The sequence below is a fragment of the Lissotriton helveticus genome, chromosome 11 (genome assembly GCF_964261635.1).
Source record: "Lissotriton helveticus chromosome 11, aLisHel1.1, whole genome shotgun sequence".
NCBI lineage: Eukaryota > Metazoa > Chordata > Amphibia > Caudata > Salamandridae > Lissotriton > Lissotriton helveticus.
The window spans coordinates 699,753,465-699,769,779 of NC_136072.1; the positions used below are offsets into that span (position 1 = coordinate 699,753,465).

The 16,315-nt window shown below is 43.5% G+C and overlaps 1 protein-coding gene across 1 annotated transcript in view; it reads left to right on the top strand.

The window, feature by feature from the left end:
* Positions 1-16,315, top strand: part of LOC144790872 (uncharacterized) — a 99,995-nt gene that overhangs the window by 25,453 nt on the left and 58,227 nt on the right. The window lies entirely within an intron of this gene.

Genomic DNA, 16,315 nt, shown 5'->3' on the forward strand with positions numbered 1-16,315 from the left:
GGAGGTGGGATGCCCTCTCCCACTACTGTATCCGTCACGTCTACTGTTGGAGCGTAAATCAGTTTAGGTTGAACCTTCTACCATACAACCTGTTGCAAAGAATTGCTGGATAAGATATTTGCAGAGAACTGGGGTATCCGCCCCTTATTACCCTGTCATACCCCTTCGATGCTGGCTGGTTTTAGCTGGGCGGATAACACTCATCTGCTGGGGAAATGGGCAGTCCTCGGACTAGAAGCCCTTGGCAATCTATATGAATCTGGTATACTGAAAACCTTTGAGGATCTGTGGGTGGTTTATGACCTACCAGTAGGTAATTTTCTTTTCTATGGCACACTAACTGCACTGATCAGTCAGAGGTGGAGTGTCGTAATTGCATATGCAGCTGATGTCGTGCCATCTGGTAACTTCAAACAGGATCCATTAACCCATAATTCCCCATCTACATTCGAAAGAGGCATATCTTGTAGGTCGATGCGACCCTTTGTCTGTTCCTCAGTAAGGAATATACAATCATGACATTCCTGCGACTGAGACTTAGTAGCTGGGAATGGCAATAAAGTAGCTGGATTAAGAGTCAAACACCTTTTCAAAGTGATATGAGGGGCCAAAAGTGTCAATTCGTATCCTGTCAAGCAAGCACTAGTTAAATGCTGCATTTCTTTTTGGTTCAGAAGGGCATCAACTGCATGGGGTACTTACACCAACAATCTATGTGACAAAACAATATCCTCACTCTGTTGTATAGACACAGCTGCCGCTGCCACAGAGCGAAAACACCCAGGCAACGCGTGAGCAAACGGATCAAGAACAGCTGAAAAATATGCATATGGACGCTGCTTATCACCATGTGTCTGTACTAAAACTGAAAGAGCGCAACTGTCCCTTTCATGTACATAGAGTGTGAAGGCCTTAGTGTAATCTGGAGTTCCTAACACTGGAACAGAGCATATCCTTAATGTAACTGTTGAAAAGCATTCTGGCATTCAGTAGTCCATGGAAGGGGCATTGGAATGTCTTTAGTCAAAAGAGTCAACAAAGGTTTTACAATATGTAAAAAACTAGGAATCCACTGCCAACAGAAAGAGGTAGGACCACTCAACGCACGAACCTCCTTCTGAGTGCAGGGCACAGGAGTGTCTAAAATAGCTTGAATGTGATCTGGTGTGAGTGCACGTCCCTGCTTAGACAGTAGGGGACCTAAATAAGTAACCTGCTGTCTACAATATTCAATCATTCAATCATAGCATTTGTATAGCGCACTACTCACCCGGAGGGTCTCAAGGAGCTTGGGGAGGGGGGGTCCGCTACTGCTCGAACAGCCAGGTCTTGAGCTGCTTCCTGAAGGCGAGGTGGTCTTGGGTCAGGCGGAGGTGGGTCGGGAGGGAGTTCCAAGTCTTGGCGGCCAGGTGGGAGAAGGATCTTCCTCCTGCTGTGGCTCTTCGGATGCGGGGGACGGCGGCGAGGGCGTGGCTGGTCGATCGAAGGTGGCGTGTGGGAGCGTAGAAGTTGAGGCGGCTGTTGAGGTAACTCGGGCCTTGGTTGTGCATGGCTTTGTGTGCGTGGGTGAGGAGGCGGAAGGTGATTCTCTTGTTGACCGGGAGCCAGTGCAGGTCTCTCAGGTGTCTGGAGATGTGGCTTCGTCTGGGGATGTCGAGGATGAGTCTTGCTGAGGCGTTCTGGATTCGCTGGAGTCTCTTCTGGAGCTTGGCGGTGGTTCCGGCGTAGAGGGCGTTGCCGTAGTCCAGACGGCTGGTGACGAGGGCCTGGGTGACCGTCTACCTGGTCTCGGTGGGGATCCACCGGAAGATCTTACGTAGCATGCGCAGGATGTTGAAACAAGACGAGGAGACGGCGTTGACTTGTCTGGTCATGGAGAGGGAGGAGTCCAGGATGAAGCCCAGGTTGCGTGCGTGGTCTGTTGGTTTGGGTGCGGAGCCCAGGGCGGGTGGCCAGCAGGAGTCGTCCCAGGCGGAGGGCGAGGAGCCCAGGATGAGAACTTCCGTCTTGTCTGAGTTCAGTTTCAGGCGGCTAGTCATCATCATCCATTCGGCTACGTGTTTCATCCCTTCGTGTAGGTCGGCTCTGGCGGTGGCGGGGTCGTTGGTCAGGGAGAGGAGCAGCTGTGTGTCGTCGGCGTAGGAGATGATGTTGAGGTTGTGTTGGCGTGCGATGGCCGCAAGGGGGCTCATGTAGACATTGAAGAGGGTGGGGCTGAGCGAGGAGCCTTGAGGAACGCCACAGATGACTTCCGTGGCCTCTGACCTGAACGGGGGTAGGCGGACTCTCTGTGTTCTTCCAGCGAGGAAGAAGATGATCCATTCCAGTGCCTTCTCCTGGATTCCGACGTTCCTGAGGCGTTGCACTAGGGTGCGGTGGCAGACAGTGTCGAATGCCGCGGAGAGGTCTAGGAGGATGAGGGCCGCTGTTTCTCCGTTGTCAAGCAGGGCACGGATGTCATCGGTGGCAGCGATGAGGGCGGTCTCGGTGCTGTGGTTGGCCCTGAAGCCCGACTGTGAGGGGTCGAGGGATCCATTCGTCTCGAGGAAGGCGGCCAGCTGCTTGTTGACTGTCTTCTCGATGACTTTGGCTGGAAACGGGAGGAGCGAGCTGGGGCGGTAATTCTTGAGTTCGGTGTTGTCTGCTGTTGGTTTCTTTAGTAGAGCGCTGAGTTCGGCGTGCTTCCAGCTCTCAGGGAAGGTTGCGGTGTCGTAGGAGGCGTCGATGATGTCCCGTAGCTGGGGTGCGATGGCGGCGTCGGCTTTGTTGAAGACGTGGTGAGGGCAGGGGTCGGTTGGAGATCCGGAGTGGATGGAGTTCATTGTGCGGATGGTGTCTTCGGTGTTGATAGGGGTCCAGGCGCTGAGGGTGGTGGTGGGGGGCGTTGGTGCGGTCGTGGGGAGCGTTGGTTGTGTGCTGAAGCTGTTGTGTATGTCAGCGATCTTGTTGTGGAAGTAGGAGGCGAGGGAGTTGCACAGGTCTTGTGATGGAACGATGTCGTTGATTCCGGCGTTGGGGTTGGAGAGCTCTTTCACGATGTTGAAGAGTTCCTTGCTGTTGTGTGCGTTGTTGTCCAGTCTTTCCTTGAATGCTGTTTTCTTGGTGGCGCGAATCAGTTGATGGTGTTTTCGAGTGGCGAGCTTGAGGGTGGTGCATATTGCAATTTCTTCCAAGAAATCTTGTGATTGTGAGATGCAAGAAAAGAAAGCAAGGACTGTGTTCCTTCTTCACATTGTTGAGGGTTATCCGCTGCCAACAAAATGTCATTGACATATTGTATGAGAGCCACTCCTTTTGGTACAAGAAAAGAATCAAGTTGTCATTTTAATGCCTGACTATAAATGCTAGGACTCTCTGTATACCCCTGAGGAGCTCTACAAAATGTAAAAGATCTATTATTCAAAGTGAAGCTGAACATATAACGGCTGTCAGGATGAATAGGTATCGAAAAGAAAGCATTTTTCAAATCAATTACACTAAATGTGGTGGCAGTGGGCAGGACCATAGTCAGAAGTGTTGTGATTTCAGAGACTACTGGATATTGGGGTACGACGATCTTATTAACCTCTCGTAAATCAATGATAAATCTGTAGATTATGGTATCAGTATCTTTCTTCAAGATAGGAAAGATAGGGCTATTACAAACTTTGTAAGGTACTTCTTCCACAACTCTTACAGCAATCAAATCTTGAACAATGCATATCAGTGCCTATTCACCTTCTCGCGATATTTTGTATCGAGGCAATCGAGGCAATGAAACACCCACCTTCACTTGAATATGGACTGGGTGAATAACCATTTGCCCCACATCAGTGTCCGATATGCCCCACAAAGTAGCAGGCAATGATACTAAAGCAGTATCTTCTTTAAGAAGACAGGACCTCTCAACCACAGGATAGTTGTCATTTAAAATAACACGCACACCATCAGGAGAACAGTGTTTCGTAGTACAAAAATGTTTAAGCATATCAAGAATCACAATGTTATTGGGTGTGTTAGGAGAAAGCAAAAATGGACATGCAACAGAAAAGTTATCAACATGGAACGCAAGTGGTTGTGACAGTGGGCTAAGGGAAGGTGTCCCATCGAACCCTATCGATACTATTGTTAAGCCAGACAGGGGAGCCATAGGAACCAATTGTTTAGACAGGGCGCTACGGGTAGCTCCTGTATCAATCAAAAACCGATCAGTAGAACCCAAAACATAGGGACCCTTCTGATCTACTGGGATTTCAACGTATTCCTTACCCCATCCTAGGCATTCCAATGCATAAGTAGAATCTTTCAAGTCATCAGGCAAATAATCAGACATCTGATACTGATTTCGTCGATCAAAAGAATTCTGAGCATGTTCCACTGTTTCAAACCTAGTTCAATTATCCATACCTCCCCTAGTTCCCAAGTACCCTGGGCGACCTCTCATTGGTACCCTACCACGCTGAAAATTCTGACCACGTAAAAAAGGACAATCAACACGCCAATGTCCAATCTCTTTGCAATAAGCACATTGATCAAAGGACAAAGTTGCATGAGGAAAACAGGGTGCACCGGGACGAAACATCGCACGTCCACCTCTTACGCCCCCCTTTATAAGAGGGGCCATATACCTGAGCTAAAATAACCTTCATCTTTACATCCTTCGTCTTTGTATCCTCTCTAACTTTTTCCTCTAATTCCTGACGTTCATAATACTGAGCCATAGCCAACCGAGAAACGGGGGAAGACGTAGTCCATGAACTCTCTCTGGCCTTTAGGTGACTAGCTTTTCCTGGTAACATGTTTGCGACAAATTTGTCAACAAACAGATGTTTGCCCGTGTCATCTGTCAATGATTGCCCACTAAAGTCATGGAATGTCTCCTCGAAACGAGTAAAGAAATCTGAAACTGACTCATCTGCCTTCTGCCTACACGAGGCCAACATAGTCCAATCTATCTTTTTAGGAGGTATGAGAGTTTTCAATTCAGTTATTATAGCCTTTGGAAGGTCTAATATCTCTTGCTGTGGTTTCTGCGGAGGCTCTCTTTCTGTATCTATTCTCTCTAGTTCCTTCCAAGTATCTCCCAAAAAAGTTCCATCATCTATCTTACAGATAGATCTCCACATATAAGGGGGTAATACAAGCCCAAAAAACATATCTATATCAGGCAAAGTCATAGTGCAAGAACTAATAGCCCCTTCAATTTCTTCATAAAAAGCAGCCGTATTTTTCCACGGATCAGGCAAAACAGCTTTTAGAGCCATGTCATCTGCTCTACTCCAAGGAGTATAAACACAATTATAAATAAAATATCCCTACGCATCAGTTGATAATTTATTGTCATCCGTTCCCACACCCTAGGAGGGACATATAAAGGTGCAGCTTCATGCATTGCTTCCCATGACCCACATTATCCTTATCTATCTCTGAGTCTGTCTCCTGCAACACGGTGGTCTGAGTTGTTTGTACAGGTGCAGCAGCTGCCTTTTTCTCCACTCGCAAACAGAACGCATCATCTCGTAATTTGACCGCGCATTTAATTAAGTCGGCCACCTGGGAAGGGAGAAATAGACTGTCACTCAGTTGTTTATGATCATGTTTTATATTAGGAGGCTCTAATTCATCGGCATATTTTCTAAATTTCGCAATTGTAGCTCCAGTAAATTCCTCTGTAAAGCATAACTGCTCTGGATCCGCCAATCACTTAACATCGGCTATAATTTCCAAAGCAAGAATTTTACCAAAAGCCGCTTTACGAGCAGCAGATCTAAGAGAGACTGATAGGTCAGCAATCAAAAACGAGCGAATATTTAGTTTGGAGCCTCCATCTGCCCCTTTCTGCCCCAAGCCAGATTCATCACCATCCGAATCAACCTCGGGGCAGATGGGAAGTGATATGGAGGGGGGATCGATCTAGTAAAATTAAATCATCCTGGGTTTATATAGCAGAGGATAAAGGGGGCGTCGGACAGGGTATTGGCCATTTACCTGTAAACAACGCTCCCTATCCTCCGTCTCTTTTAAATATTTCATTTCCTTATTTTTCAATTCAAGCACCTTTGCATAAATATTTTTGCGCTGTTCTTTTTCCACTAGTGTTTGTTCTCGTCTCACTCTCTCATGCGCCACTTTCTCCCACATTCGCACACAATCAAACATATCTTGCCTACTTTTTCATTTAAACATACAATGTTCCACATACTGAATTTTTCTAACATCAAATGACCCATGTATTGGCCATAGTAAATCAGGATAATTCCTATTATATTTATTCCATAGCGCACTATACATTATGGAAGAAATACCATGATTATTGTACATATCTCTATTTGGTGTCCCCTCGGGGGGAGCAGGCTGATTTCACTCTATATCCATATTGGTACCTCCAAGAAAGCAACACATCCTTCGGAGCGTGCTTGAAACAGGCATGCCAAAAATATTAAAGTATATATCATATTATATCAAAATGGTGCATAGCTCAATGTTCAAGTTTTAAAGTTTAGAGAAAAATCTCCTCATTACCTGCCTATATAAATTGCAATTGCTTTATTTCCAAATTCCAAAATCTTTGGCCAAACACACAAGTCAAAAGTGTTGCATTCAACAACCTTACCAACCAAGAGTTCTTGGAATACAAAAGCTGTGGTGCCTTTATACCAAAATATCTGCAGTGTAATCATGCAAGCTCAAAAGGAGGCGGTACAAATGTTCAGAAGAATAGTTACATGTACATATATGGTCAAGATAGAATTGCTTGGTCAACAAGATGGGAGGAGCTACAACACTGCTAACTTTAGCTAAAATAGTCTGACAGTTACAATTGAATACTAGCGATTACACATTGTTTTGAGCATGCACAAAGCTCTAACTGAGTGCTGCCTCTACCAGAATAAAAGGGCAAACAACAGTGAAGACGGAAAAGCATTTGGTGAGCACATGGCTAACTAAAATGGCTGCCGTGAACTAAAATGGCTTCAGCTCATGCTAACGACGGCCACTGCCAATTTTCTACATACTTGGGACACCAGGTAGGAAGCTGCCGGGTGGCGCCCCCTACAGCCAAAGATTGATACCATTCTGGCTTAGGAACCCCCCCAAGACCCAGACAGAGGTGAGATCTTTCTAGGCCTCACCGGGTATTACAGGAGATTTGTCAAGGGATATGGCACCATTGTTGCTCTCTTGACTGAGCTGACTTCCAGGAAACAGCCAAGAAAGGTGAACTGGACTGATGCCTGTCAGAAAGCTTTTGATGCCCTGAAATCTTCCATGTGCATGGCACCCGTGCTCCTGGAACCCAACTTCTCACAGGAATGTGTGGTGCAGACAGATACTTCAGAGCATGGTGTGGGAGCTGTGCTCTCACAACTTAAATGAGGAGGGCCTAGACCAATCTGTAGCCTTCATTTGTAGGAGGTTACTTCCCCAGGAACAGAGGTGGAGTGCAATTGAGCGTAAGGCTTTCATTGAGGTCTGGGCGCTGAAGAAGCTGAGGCCCTACATGTTTGCGACTCACTTTCAGGTTCAGACCGACCCCAGGTCCCTTAGATGGCTGATGTAGATGAGGTGTTAGAACCAAAAGTTGTTGAGGTGGTCCATTTCTCTGTAGGGGATGGACTTTACGATGGAACACCGCCCTGGTGCAGAACATGCTGATGTCCAGTCCAGATTTTTCGGCCTTAGTGAAGAGAACTCCCAAGAGGGTGGGTAGTTCTCCCCACATTTCAGCTGGAGGGGACACGTGTTAGACCTGCCATCATTGGCATGGGTTTTCCCTCTTTTTTGCCTTTGCCTCCTGTTATTTTGCTGTGTGTTGGACTTTGTTTTTGCTGATCAAGATGCTTTGGGCACTTTGTCACTGCTGATCTGTGCCAAAGTGAAAGTTCTCCCTCTGTAAATTGTCATTATGTATTGGTGATTCCATGAATTGCATATTTGATTTACTGGTAAGTCCTTAGTACAGTGCACTGTGTGTGACCAGGGCCAGTAAATCAAATGCTGCTAGTGGGCAATGGGAATTGGTAAGAGCAGATCTTCCCAGAAGAGAATTCAAACAAGATTTGTTGTCACAATGGGGAATGAAACCAACTCAAGGGCATCACAAATGTGGGAATTGCATTGCTTGTGATAGCACTATAGAAGGGACGGAATTTGTACATGAGAATATTAATGGAAACACCCAATGTTTACTAACTGCAGGACGAAAAATGTCATATATGCAGTCATTTGTCCCTGCGAAAAGATTTACATAGGGAAAACCAACCAACAAATAAACCAAAGAATAACATAGCACCGTTCACGGATTAAACTGAAAGTAAATACAGCCCCTATGGTTGACCACTTTGTAAAAGAGAGCCACACTGAACACGATTTCAAATGGACAGTATTGCTATCTATGAATGCGTCCAAAATCACTGCTGACATCGATTCAATGTTGTTGGCGAAGGAGGCGTACCTTATAATGAAATTCAACAGTGTTTTAACAGGCCTCAATGAGATGTCAGAGTTGTCAAGAGCTTAAGAACATTTCAGACAATGTCACTTATCTAATAGGCCACACATCAAATAGCCACTAGCCTTTTATTAATTATCAAAATCCCAAGGAACAGAAGTAGCTCCCCAGACATTTCTAGATTATGAGGTGAGGACAAGACGACAAGACGGCAATAGTTTGGCCATTTTTTACGAATAAGATGACATAATGATGATGTAATATATTTTTACTCTTTGCGATTAACAGTAGTCGAGACATTTAAATATGGAAATTTGCGAGGCCACTTTAACACCCTTGCATGTGGATGTTGTATATTTCATCAACTTAAGTGTTTGTGCCCAAAATAGGTTTTTAAACATGGTCCTGTGAATTCTTTGATGAAAAACCACAGGCCCCAGACACCAATGGGGCGCTATACTCTAATGCCAAAGAAATTATTTAACAACTTCCGGGTCATCCCGCCGACGTCTTACAACCACTTGATGGCGGTCGGCGTGGGAGCTAAGGAGTAATACGGCTTTCGCCTTGCTTGATTACGATACCTAAACCGCAGGTGAGACACGCGGCAACGCTTTAATCCATTCTCGTTTGTCCGCATCTATGTCAAAAAAGACACTTACGAGTCTTTTTCTCCTCCACAGTAAATCATTACATGATTACTACAAAAGACTTGCACCATAGGAGACGATATTCCGCCAAGAGACAGGACGGTTTATTCAGGTAGGATTATCCCTACATCGGGCATTCTTTAATTTTTTTAAAAAAGAAACCCCAGTCGCTGCTCTGTAGCCGTGTCTAATAAGCAAAATGCTCCCTTGTTGTAGGACATCATTTTGAAAAATACGCACACCCCCATAAAAAAGGAGAGAGCGAGGTATCCACCCGAAATAAGGTAGGCCCTCGATTGAGTAGATATTTCTGTTTCATCCATCACAAGTGCAGGACAGCTCTTTATGTCGTACAATTGGTTTATTTTTGTAGTTAAGTCCAGGCCCCGCCTCCCCAGGATTGATTCAAATCATTCTGTTGTCTTCCGATAAGAAATCTTCAGAAGGTATGAGTTCTATTCCAACTTACCAAATGGAGAACGTTAAGGGCTAATAGGAGCTAAAACAGTGACGAATATATATATTTTTGTTGTTTTAGATTGCTTCAATATGCTTGCACTAAGGAGCCCTGATGAAAGCCCACAAAGGAATTAACCGTGGCCAGAAACGCGTCGGCATATTCTTTAATTGATAGGCATATTCTTTAATTGATATAAAATAGTTCAAATTGATAAATCAGGATACCTAGATTGAATGTTTCTATGAATGGTTCAGTGTTTCGGTTGTACATAACAATTATTTATCATTTGTATAACCAAATGTGATTTGCTTACTATTTACATTACGCATTGTGCAATTTATTAATGTTTTTGGAGTATTATTGATTTTGTCTATTGTAAAAGTCCTTATGTGTTTAATGTGATTAATGTGATGATAACTTGTGTACTTTGTTCATGTTTCTTTTGGAAATAAGAGAGTTTCCTACTCAAATTAAGAAGTAACTTAAAAAATAAATGGGTAAATAAATAGCCCGTACCACTAAAAGTATATAGAGTGGCTACATTTTTTCATTTTTTCATTAATAGTTTGGATTCCAGGTACTTTTTTCTTTAAACAAATTGATTATTGGCCCTACCTGTTTCCAGTCATTCGGGCCTAACCCCCCTTTTTCAACTACAATTGAGCGGGTGTTTACTCGCGAGGGTCTTTGACGAATTTAAGCAATCAATAACAAATAAGACGTTGCTTCTTCGTCTAGGTGGGTTGGTATACCCACCCACAGTAGAATGTCAGCAAAGGACACTCTCTCGTTCACAGAAAAACATATCCAGAATTTAGTTTCGGCTCCTTCTCCCTTTTCAGCCATATCACTAAGTACAGAGGCAAAACAACAGACCGAAGTGGATAGTCTGGTACGTCTGAGCAAAAAACACATAAGAACTGAGCTGCACGGACATTTTTTATTGCAACATCTTAGAGCAGGCACAATCCCTTGGGGACTACAAGTTAAAAATACTCCGGTTATCTTTATTGATGACCCAGACTACAAAAAAGGCTTCAGTGGCATTAGCACTAAATGCAGAAGGGACCTTATGGTCCACACAATCGAAACAGCAGGAAGATTATGTAAAAAAGAACTAGATGAATTAGAGAAATTGACTGAGGATTTAAGAATAAAACATTCTGACAGTGAGGCAAAGGCGTTGATGGACAAAATTGAAAAGGAGATTACCACTTTTAAAGATAACACCATCAGCTATAAAACATCTAAGTTTGAAAAAGATAGTAAAGCCTTTAGTTTGGAAGGCCAAAGGCCAGGCCAAAAACAAAGTAAGGTTCAAACAGGTCCCTTGGGAAATGCGAACAAGACGGCAGTTTTACAAGTCCTGAAAGAGAGCTCAATTGTAAATTTGTCAACGAAAATATTGACTAATAGTGAACAATCAGTATTGGAATTAGGTTTAAAATTCGTTCCAAATAGACCTACAGATTTCACAAAACTAAAATTGGAGGCGCTTTAGTTTTGTCGAAAAATATGCCTTAAAGCGTTTTTTGCTGATAAAGAATATAAAGGGAACGTTGAAACAACAGGGCTTGCAAATAAGTCTAAATTTGTTCCTCCAACGTACGGTGTTCCAAAGGCAGTCATAGCATTTGAGCAGGCAGTGATGTCTTCACTCACACAGCTAGAAAAACGAGGCAAATATCTAAAAAGGAATGTATCGCCTTCCCAGTTTAAAGCATTGACAGATGTTAAAAATGACAACTCTGTCGTCATCAAACAGGCAGACAAAGGGGGAGCCCTTGTCATTTGGCCCAAGGAGATGTATATGAAAGAAGGTACATCCCAAGTCAACAACATAGAATGTTACAGACCAATTAATGAAGATCCAACCAAGGCAATATAAGAACAGATTAAGGCACTTGTTAACCCCTTCGACGCTCATGACGAGCTGGGCTCGTCATGAGGTAGCCTCCTCGCACGCTCATGACGAGCCCAGCTCGTCATGACACATGCACTTTACAGATTCCCAGCGTACGGGCGGAATTCCGCCCGCACGCATCAGGTTAAGGAAGGTTTTGAGCAAGGATGGGTGGGCCCAAAAGAGTCTGAATATCTAGTCAAGAAGTTTCCTAGAATACCAGTGATATACTTCCTCCCGAAGATCCACAAAAGGATGGAGTCACCCGCGGGACGTCCGATAGTCTCGGGGTGTGACTCTGTCCTTGAGCCAATATCCAAATATGTGGATTTATTCTTGAAACCGTTTCTTGTTGAGGTCCGGTCCTATTTAAGAGACACGACTGATTTTATCCCAAAAATTGAGACAGTTGAATTTGATGAACAAGAACAGTGGATGGTGACCTTGGATGTCACATCCCTATATACAAAAATACCGCAGGATGAGGCCCTTGAAGTTATTGAGTATTACTTGGAAAAAAGAGAAAGACCACACCGGGTCCCAACTGAATTTATACTCAGTTTGGCGGCGATTGCCCTAAGGAAGAATTACTTTAAATTCAATAACTCTTTATACCTCCAAATGAAGGGGACCGCCATGGGATGTCCTTTTGCCTCAGAAATGGCGGTCCTGTTCATGGCTCAATTTGAGGAGAGATACGTTTATGGCAATAACCCATTTCGGAGCCATATCACCCAATGGCTTCGTTATATTGACGATGTCTGGTGCCTTTGGTCTGGAACAAGTGAGCAGTTAGACCGATTTGCAGAGTGGTTGAATTGTAGACACCCAGATATAAAATTTTGCCATGCCCAAAGTCAGAGTAAGTTAACGTTCCTAGATGTAGATGTGATTCCAAATGATGGATTCCTTTCGGTTACATTGCACCGTAAAACAACAGACAAAAACACAATTTTACATTTTGGGAGTTCACACCCCAAAAGCCTTAAAGAGAATCTGCCGTATGGCCAACTGCTCCGCATTCGCAGAAATTGTACATCCAAGGAAGATTTTGAGATGCATGCAGGTACTTTTTGCGACCAGATGCAAGCAAGAGGGTACCCTACAAAGATGCTTAAACATGCCAGGAAAAGAGCGTGGTTTACTCCAAGGGAGACACTTTTACAAAAGAAAGAAAATCCCGCCTTGAACAGATTGGTCTGTGTATCCACTTTTGGACCAGGGACCAATAAATTCAAACGGATAATAATGAGTAACTGGCATCTATTTGAAAACCTAGAAGTAAAATTCACACGACCATTGTTTGCGATGAGAAAAAAACAAAAGTATTGGTCAAGAATTGGTAAGAGCAGATCTTCCCAGAAGAGAATTCAAACAAGATTTGTTGTCACAATGGGGAATGAAACCAACTCAAGGGCATCACAAATGTGGGAATTGCATTGCTTGTGATAGCACTATAGAAGGGACGGAATTTGTACATGAGAATATTAAATGGAAACACCCAATGTTTACTAACTGCAGGACGAAAAATGTCATATATGCAGTCATTTGTCCCTGCGAAAAGATTTACATAGGGAAAACCAACCAACAAATAAACCAAAGAATAACACAGCACCGTTCACAGATTAAACAGAAAGTAAAAACAGCCCCTATGGTTGACCACTTTGTAAAAGAGAGCCACACTGAACACGATTTCAAATGGACAGTATTGCTATCTATGAATGCGTCCAAAATCACTGCTGACATCGATTCAATGTTGTTGGCGAAGGAGGCGTACCTTATAATGAAATTCAACAGTGTTTTAACAGGCCTCAATGAGATGTCAGAGTTGTCAAGAGCTTAAGACCATTTCATACAATGTCACTTATCTAATAGGCCACACATCAAATAGCCACTAGCCTTTTATTAAATATCAAAATCCCAAGGAACAGAAGTAGCTCCCCAGACATTTCTAGATTATGAGGTGAGGACAAGACGACAAGACGGCAATAGTTGGGCCATTTTTTACGAATCAGATGACATAATGATGATGTAATATATTTTTACTCTTTGCGATTAACAGTAGTCGAGACATTTAAATATGGAAATTTGCGAGGCCACTTTAACACCCTTGCATGTGGATGTTGTATATTTCATCAACTTAAGTGTTTGTGCCCAAAATAGGTTTTTAAACATGGTCCTGTGAATACTTTGATGAAAAACTACAGGCCCCAGACACCAATGGGGTGCTATACTCTAATGCCAAAGAAATTATTTAACAACTTCCGGGTCATCCCGCCGACGTCTTACAACCACTTGATGGCGGTCGGCGTGGGAGCTAAGGAGTAATACGGCTTTCGCCTTGCTTGATTACGATACTTAAACAGCAGGTGAGACACGCGGCAACGCTTTAATCCATTCTCGTTTGTCCGCGTCTATGTCAAAAAAGACACTTACGAGTCTTTTTCTCCTCCACAGTAAATCATTACATGATTACTACAAAAGACTTGCACCATAGGAGACGATATTCCGCCAAGAGACAGGACGGTTTATTCAGGTAGGATTATCCCTACATCGGGCATTCTTTAATTTTTTTTAAAAAGAAACCCCGGTCGCAGCTCTGTAGCCGTGTCTAATAAGCAAAATGCTCCCTTGTTGTAGGACATCGTTTTGAAACATACGCACACCCCCATATAAAAGGAGAGAGCGAGTTATCCACCCGAAATAAGGTAGGCCCTCGATTGAGTAGATATTTCTGTTTCATCCATCACAAGTGCAGGACAGCTCTTCATGTCGTACAATTGGTTTATTTTTGTAGTTAACTCCCGGCCCCGCCTCCCCAGGATTGATTCAAATCATTCTGTTGTCTTCCGATAAGAAATCTTCAGAAGGTATGAGTTCTATTCCAACTTACCAAATGGAGAACGTTAAGGGCTAATAGGAGCTAAAACAGTGACGAATATATATATTTTTGTTGTTTTAGATCGCTTCAATATGCTTGTACTAAGGAGCCCTGATGAAAGCCCACAAAGGAATTAACCGTGGCCAGAAACGCGTTGGCATATTCTTTAATTGATAGGCATATTCTTTAATTGATATAAAATAGTTCAAATTGATACATCAGGATACCTAGATTGAATTTTTCTATGAATGGTTCAGTGTTTAGGTTGTACATAACAATTATTTATAATTTGTATAACCAAATGTGATTTGCTTACTATTTACATTACGTATTGTGCAATTTATGAATGTTTTTGGAGTAATTTTGATGTTGTCTATTGTAAAAGTCCTTATGTGTTTAATGTGATTAATGTGATTATAACTTGTGTACTTTGTTCATGTTTCTTTTGGAAATAAGAGAGTTTCCTACTCAAAATAAGAAGTAACTTAAAAAATAAATGGGTAAATAAATAGCCCGTACCACTAAAAGTATATAGAGTGGCTAAATTTTTTCATTTTTTCACTAAATAGTTTGGATTCCAGGTACTTTTTTCTTTAAACAAATTGATTATTGGCCCTACCTGTTTCCAGTCATTCGGGCCTATTCCCCCCTTTTCAACTGCTAGTGGGCCTGCAGCACTGATTGTGCCACCCACATGAGCAGCCTATAAATGTAACTCAGACCGGCCACTGCAGTGTCTGTGCGCAGTTTGATACTGCTATGTCGAACTGGAAAGTGCACCCACTTGCCAGGCCCTAAAGTTCCCTTTTCATACATGTTATTCACCCCTAAGGTACACCTAAGGTACCCCTGTGGGCAGGGTGCAGTGTATGTGAAAGGTAGGACATGCCCTGATGTGTGTGGCATGTCTTGATAGTGAAATACTGCCTATTTTGTTCTTCACTATTGAAAGGCTATCTGTCCCATAGGATAGAATAGGAATTTATTTATAACCTCCCATAAATATACCTTCCCATTGGGACCAGATGAGAAGGGAAAGATTAGTATGCCTTAGCTCAGAAAATAAAGATGCATCTTTTAATAAAGATGATTTTTACATTCTGTGTTTGACAATACTACTTTTAGAAGGTGTTTCTTTTCTTGCTTAGCCATCCTGTGTGCCTCTGCTAGGTTTGTGTATTGACTGTCTGGCTTTGGAGTGACAGGGTCTGGGATATGCATTCTGTTCAGACATCCATCTGATGGTTGAGGGGTGTCCTGCCTTTCCAGGGTGATTCAGGGCTGGGATGAATAGATCTGGGCTGTATTCAGAGTATGAGGGGGAGATTTCTTTCACACCTAGATGGGCCTGGTCTGTTTTGGACAATGCTGTCTCCACCACCTACCAGGAACCTGCGCCAGATAGGACAGAACTGGTTTGGCTGGGCAAAGACCTTATCTGCCACCAGAGAACAAAGGAATTTGTTTTATAAATGTTAGAGCCAAGACCTCAGACTTTTAGACTACTTCTGGAATTCAAGAAGAACCTCTGCCAAGGAGAAGAGTTGGGAAAAGCTGAAGGAGAAGTAATTCTCCTTTGCTGTGTGCTGCCTGGGGTTGGCCTGCAGTGGCGTTTTTTGCCAAGGAGAGGACTGTGTGTATTCTGCTTGTAAAGTGTTTCCAAGTGGAGCTTGCCCCCTGTTCGAGTTCTCAGGAACAACAAAGACCTCACCATCCTTCTGGGCACCATGTGAACAGTTGGTTTCAGTCACCGCAGAAGAAAGGAGCAGCTGACTATGTCACAGAGTCGGTCGCAGGTTTCCATGTCATGAAGACATTGTAGAAGGCCTGCCACACTTTGCACCGCATCCTTGGTCTCACAGATGCCATCCGAAGGATTGTCACCAAGCCATTGGTTGCACTGCGTCATGTGGGCACCACACTCCGCCTCATCCTACCTGGACGTCACCGACTCCATTGCTGCATGATCCGAACATCGACTGGCTCTGTC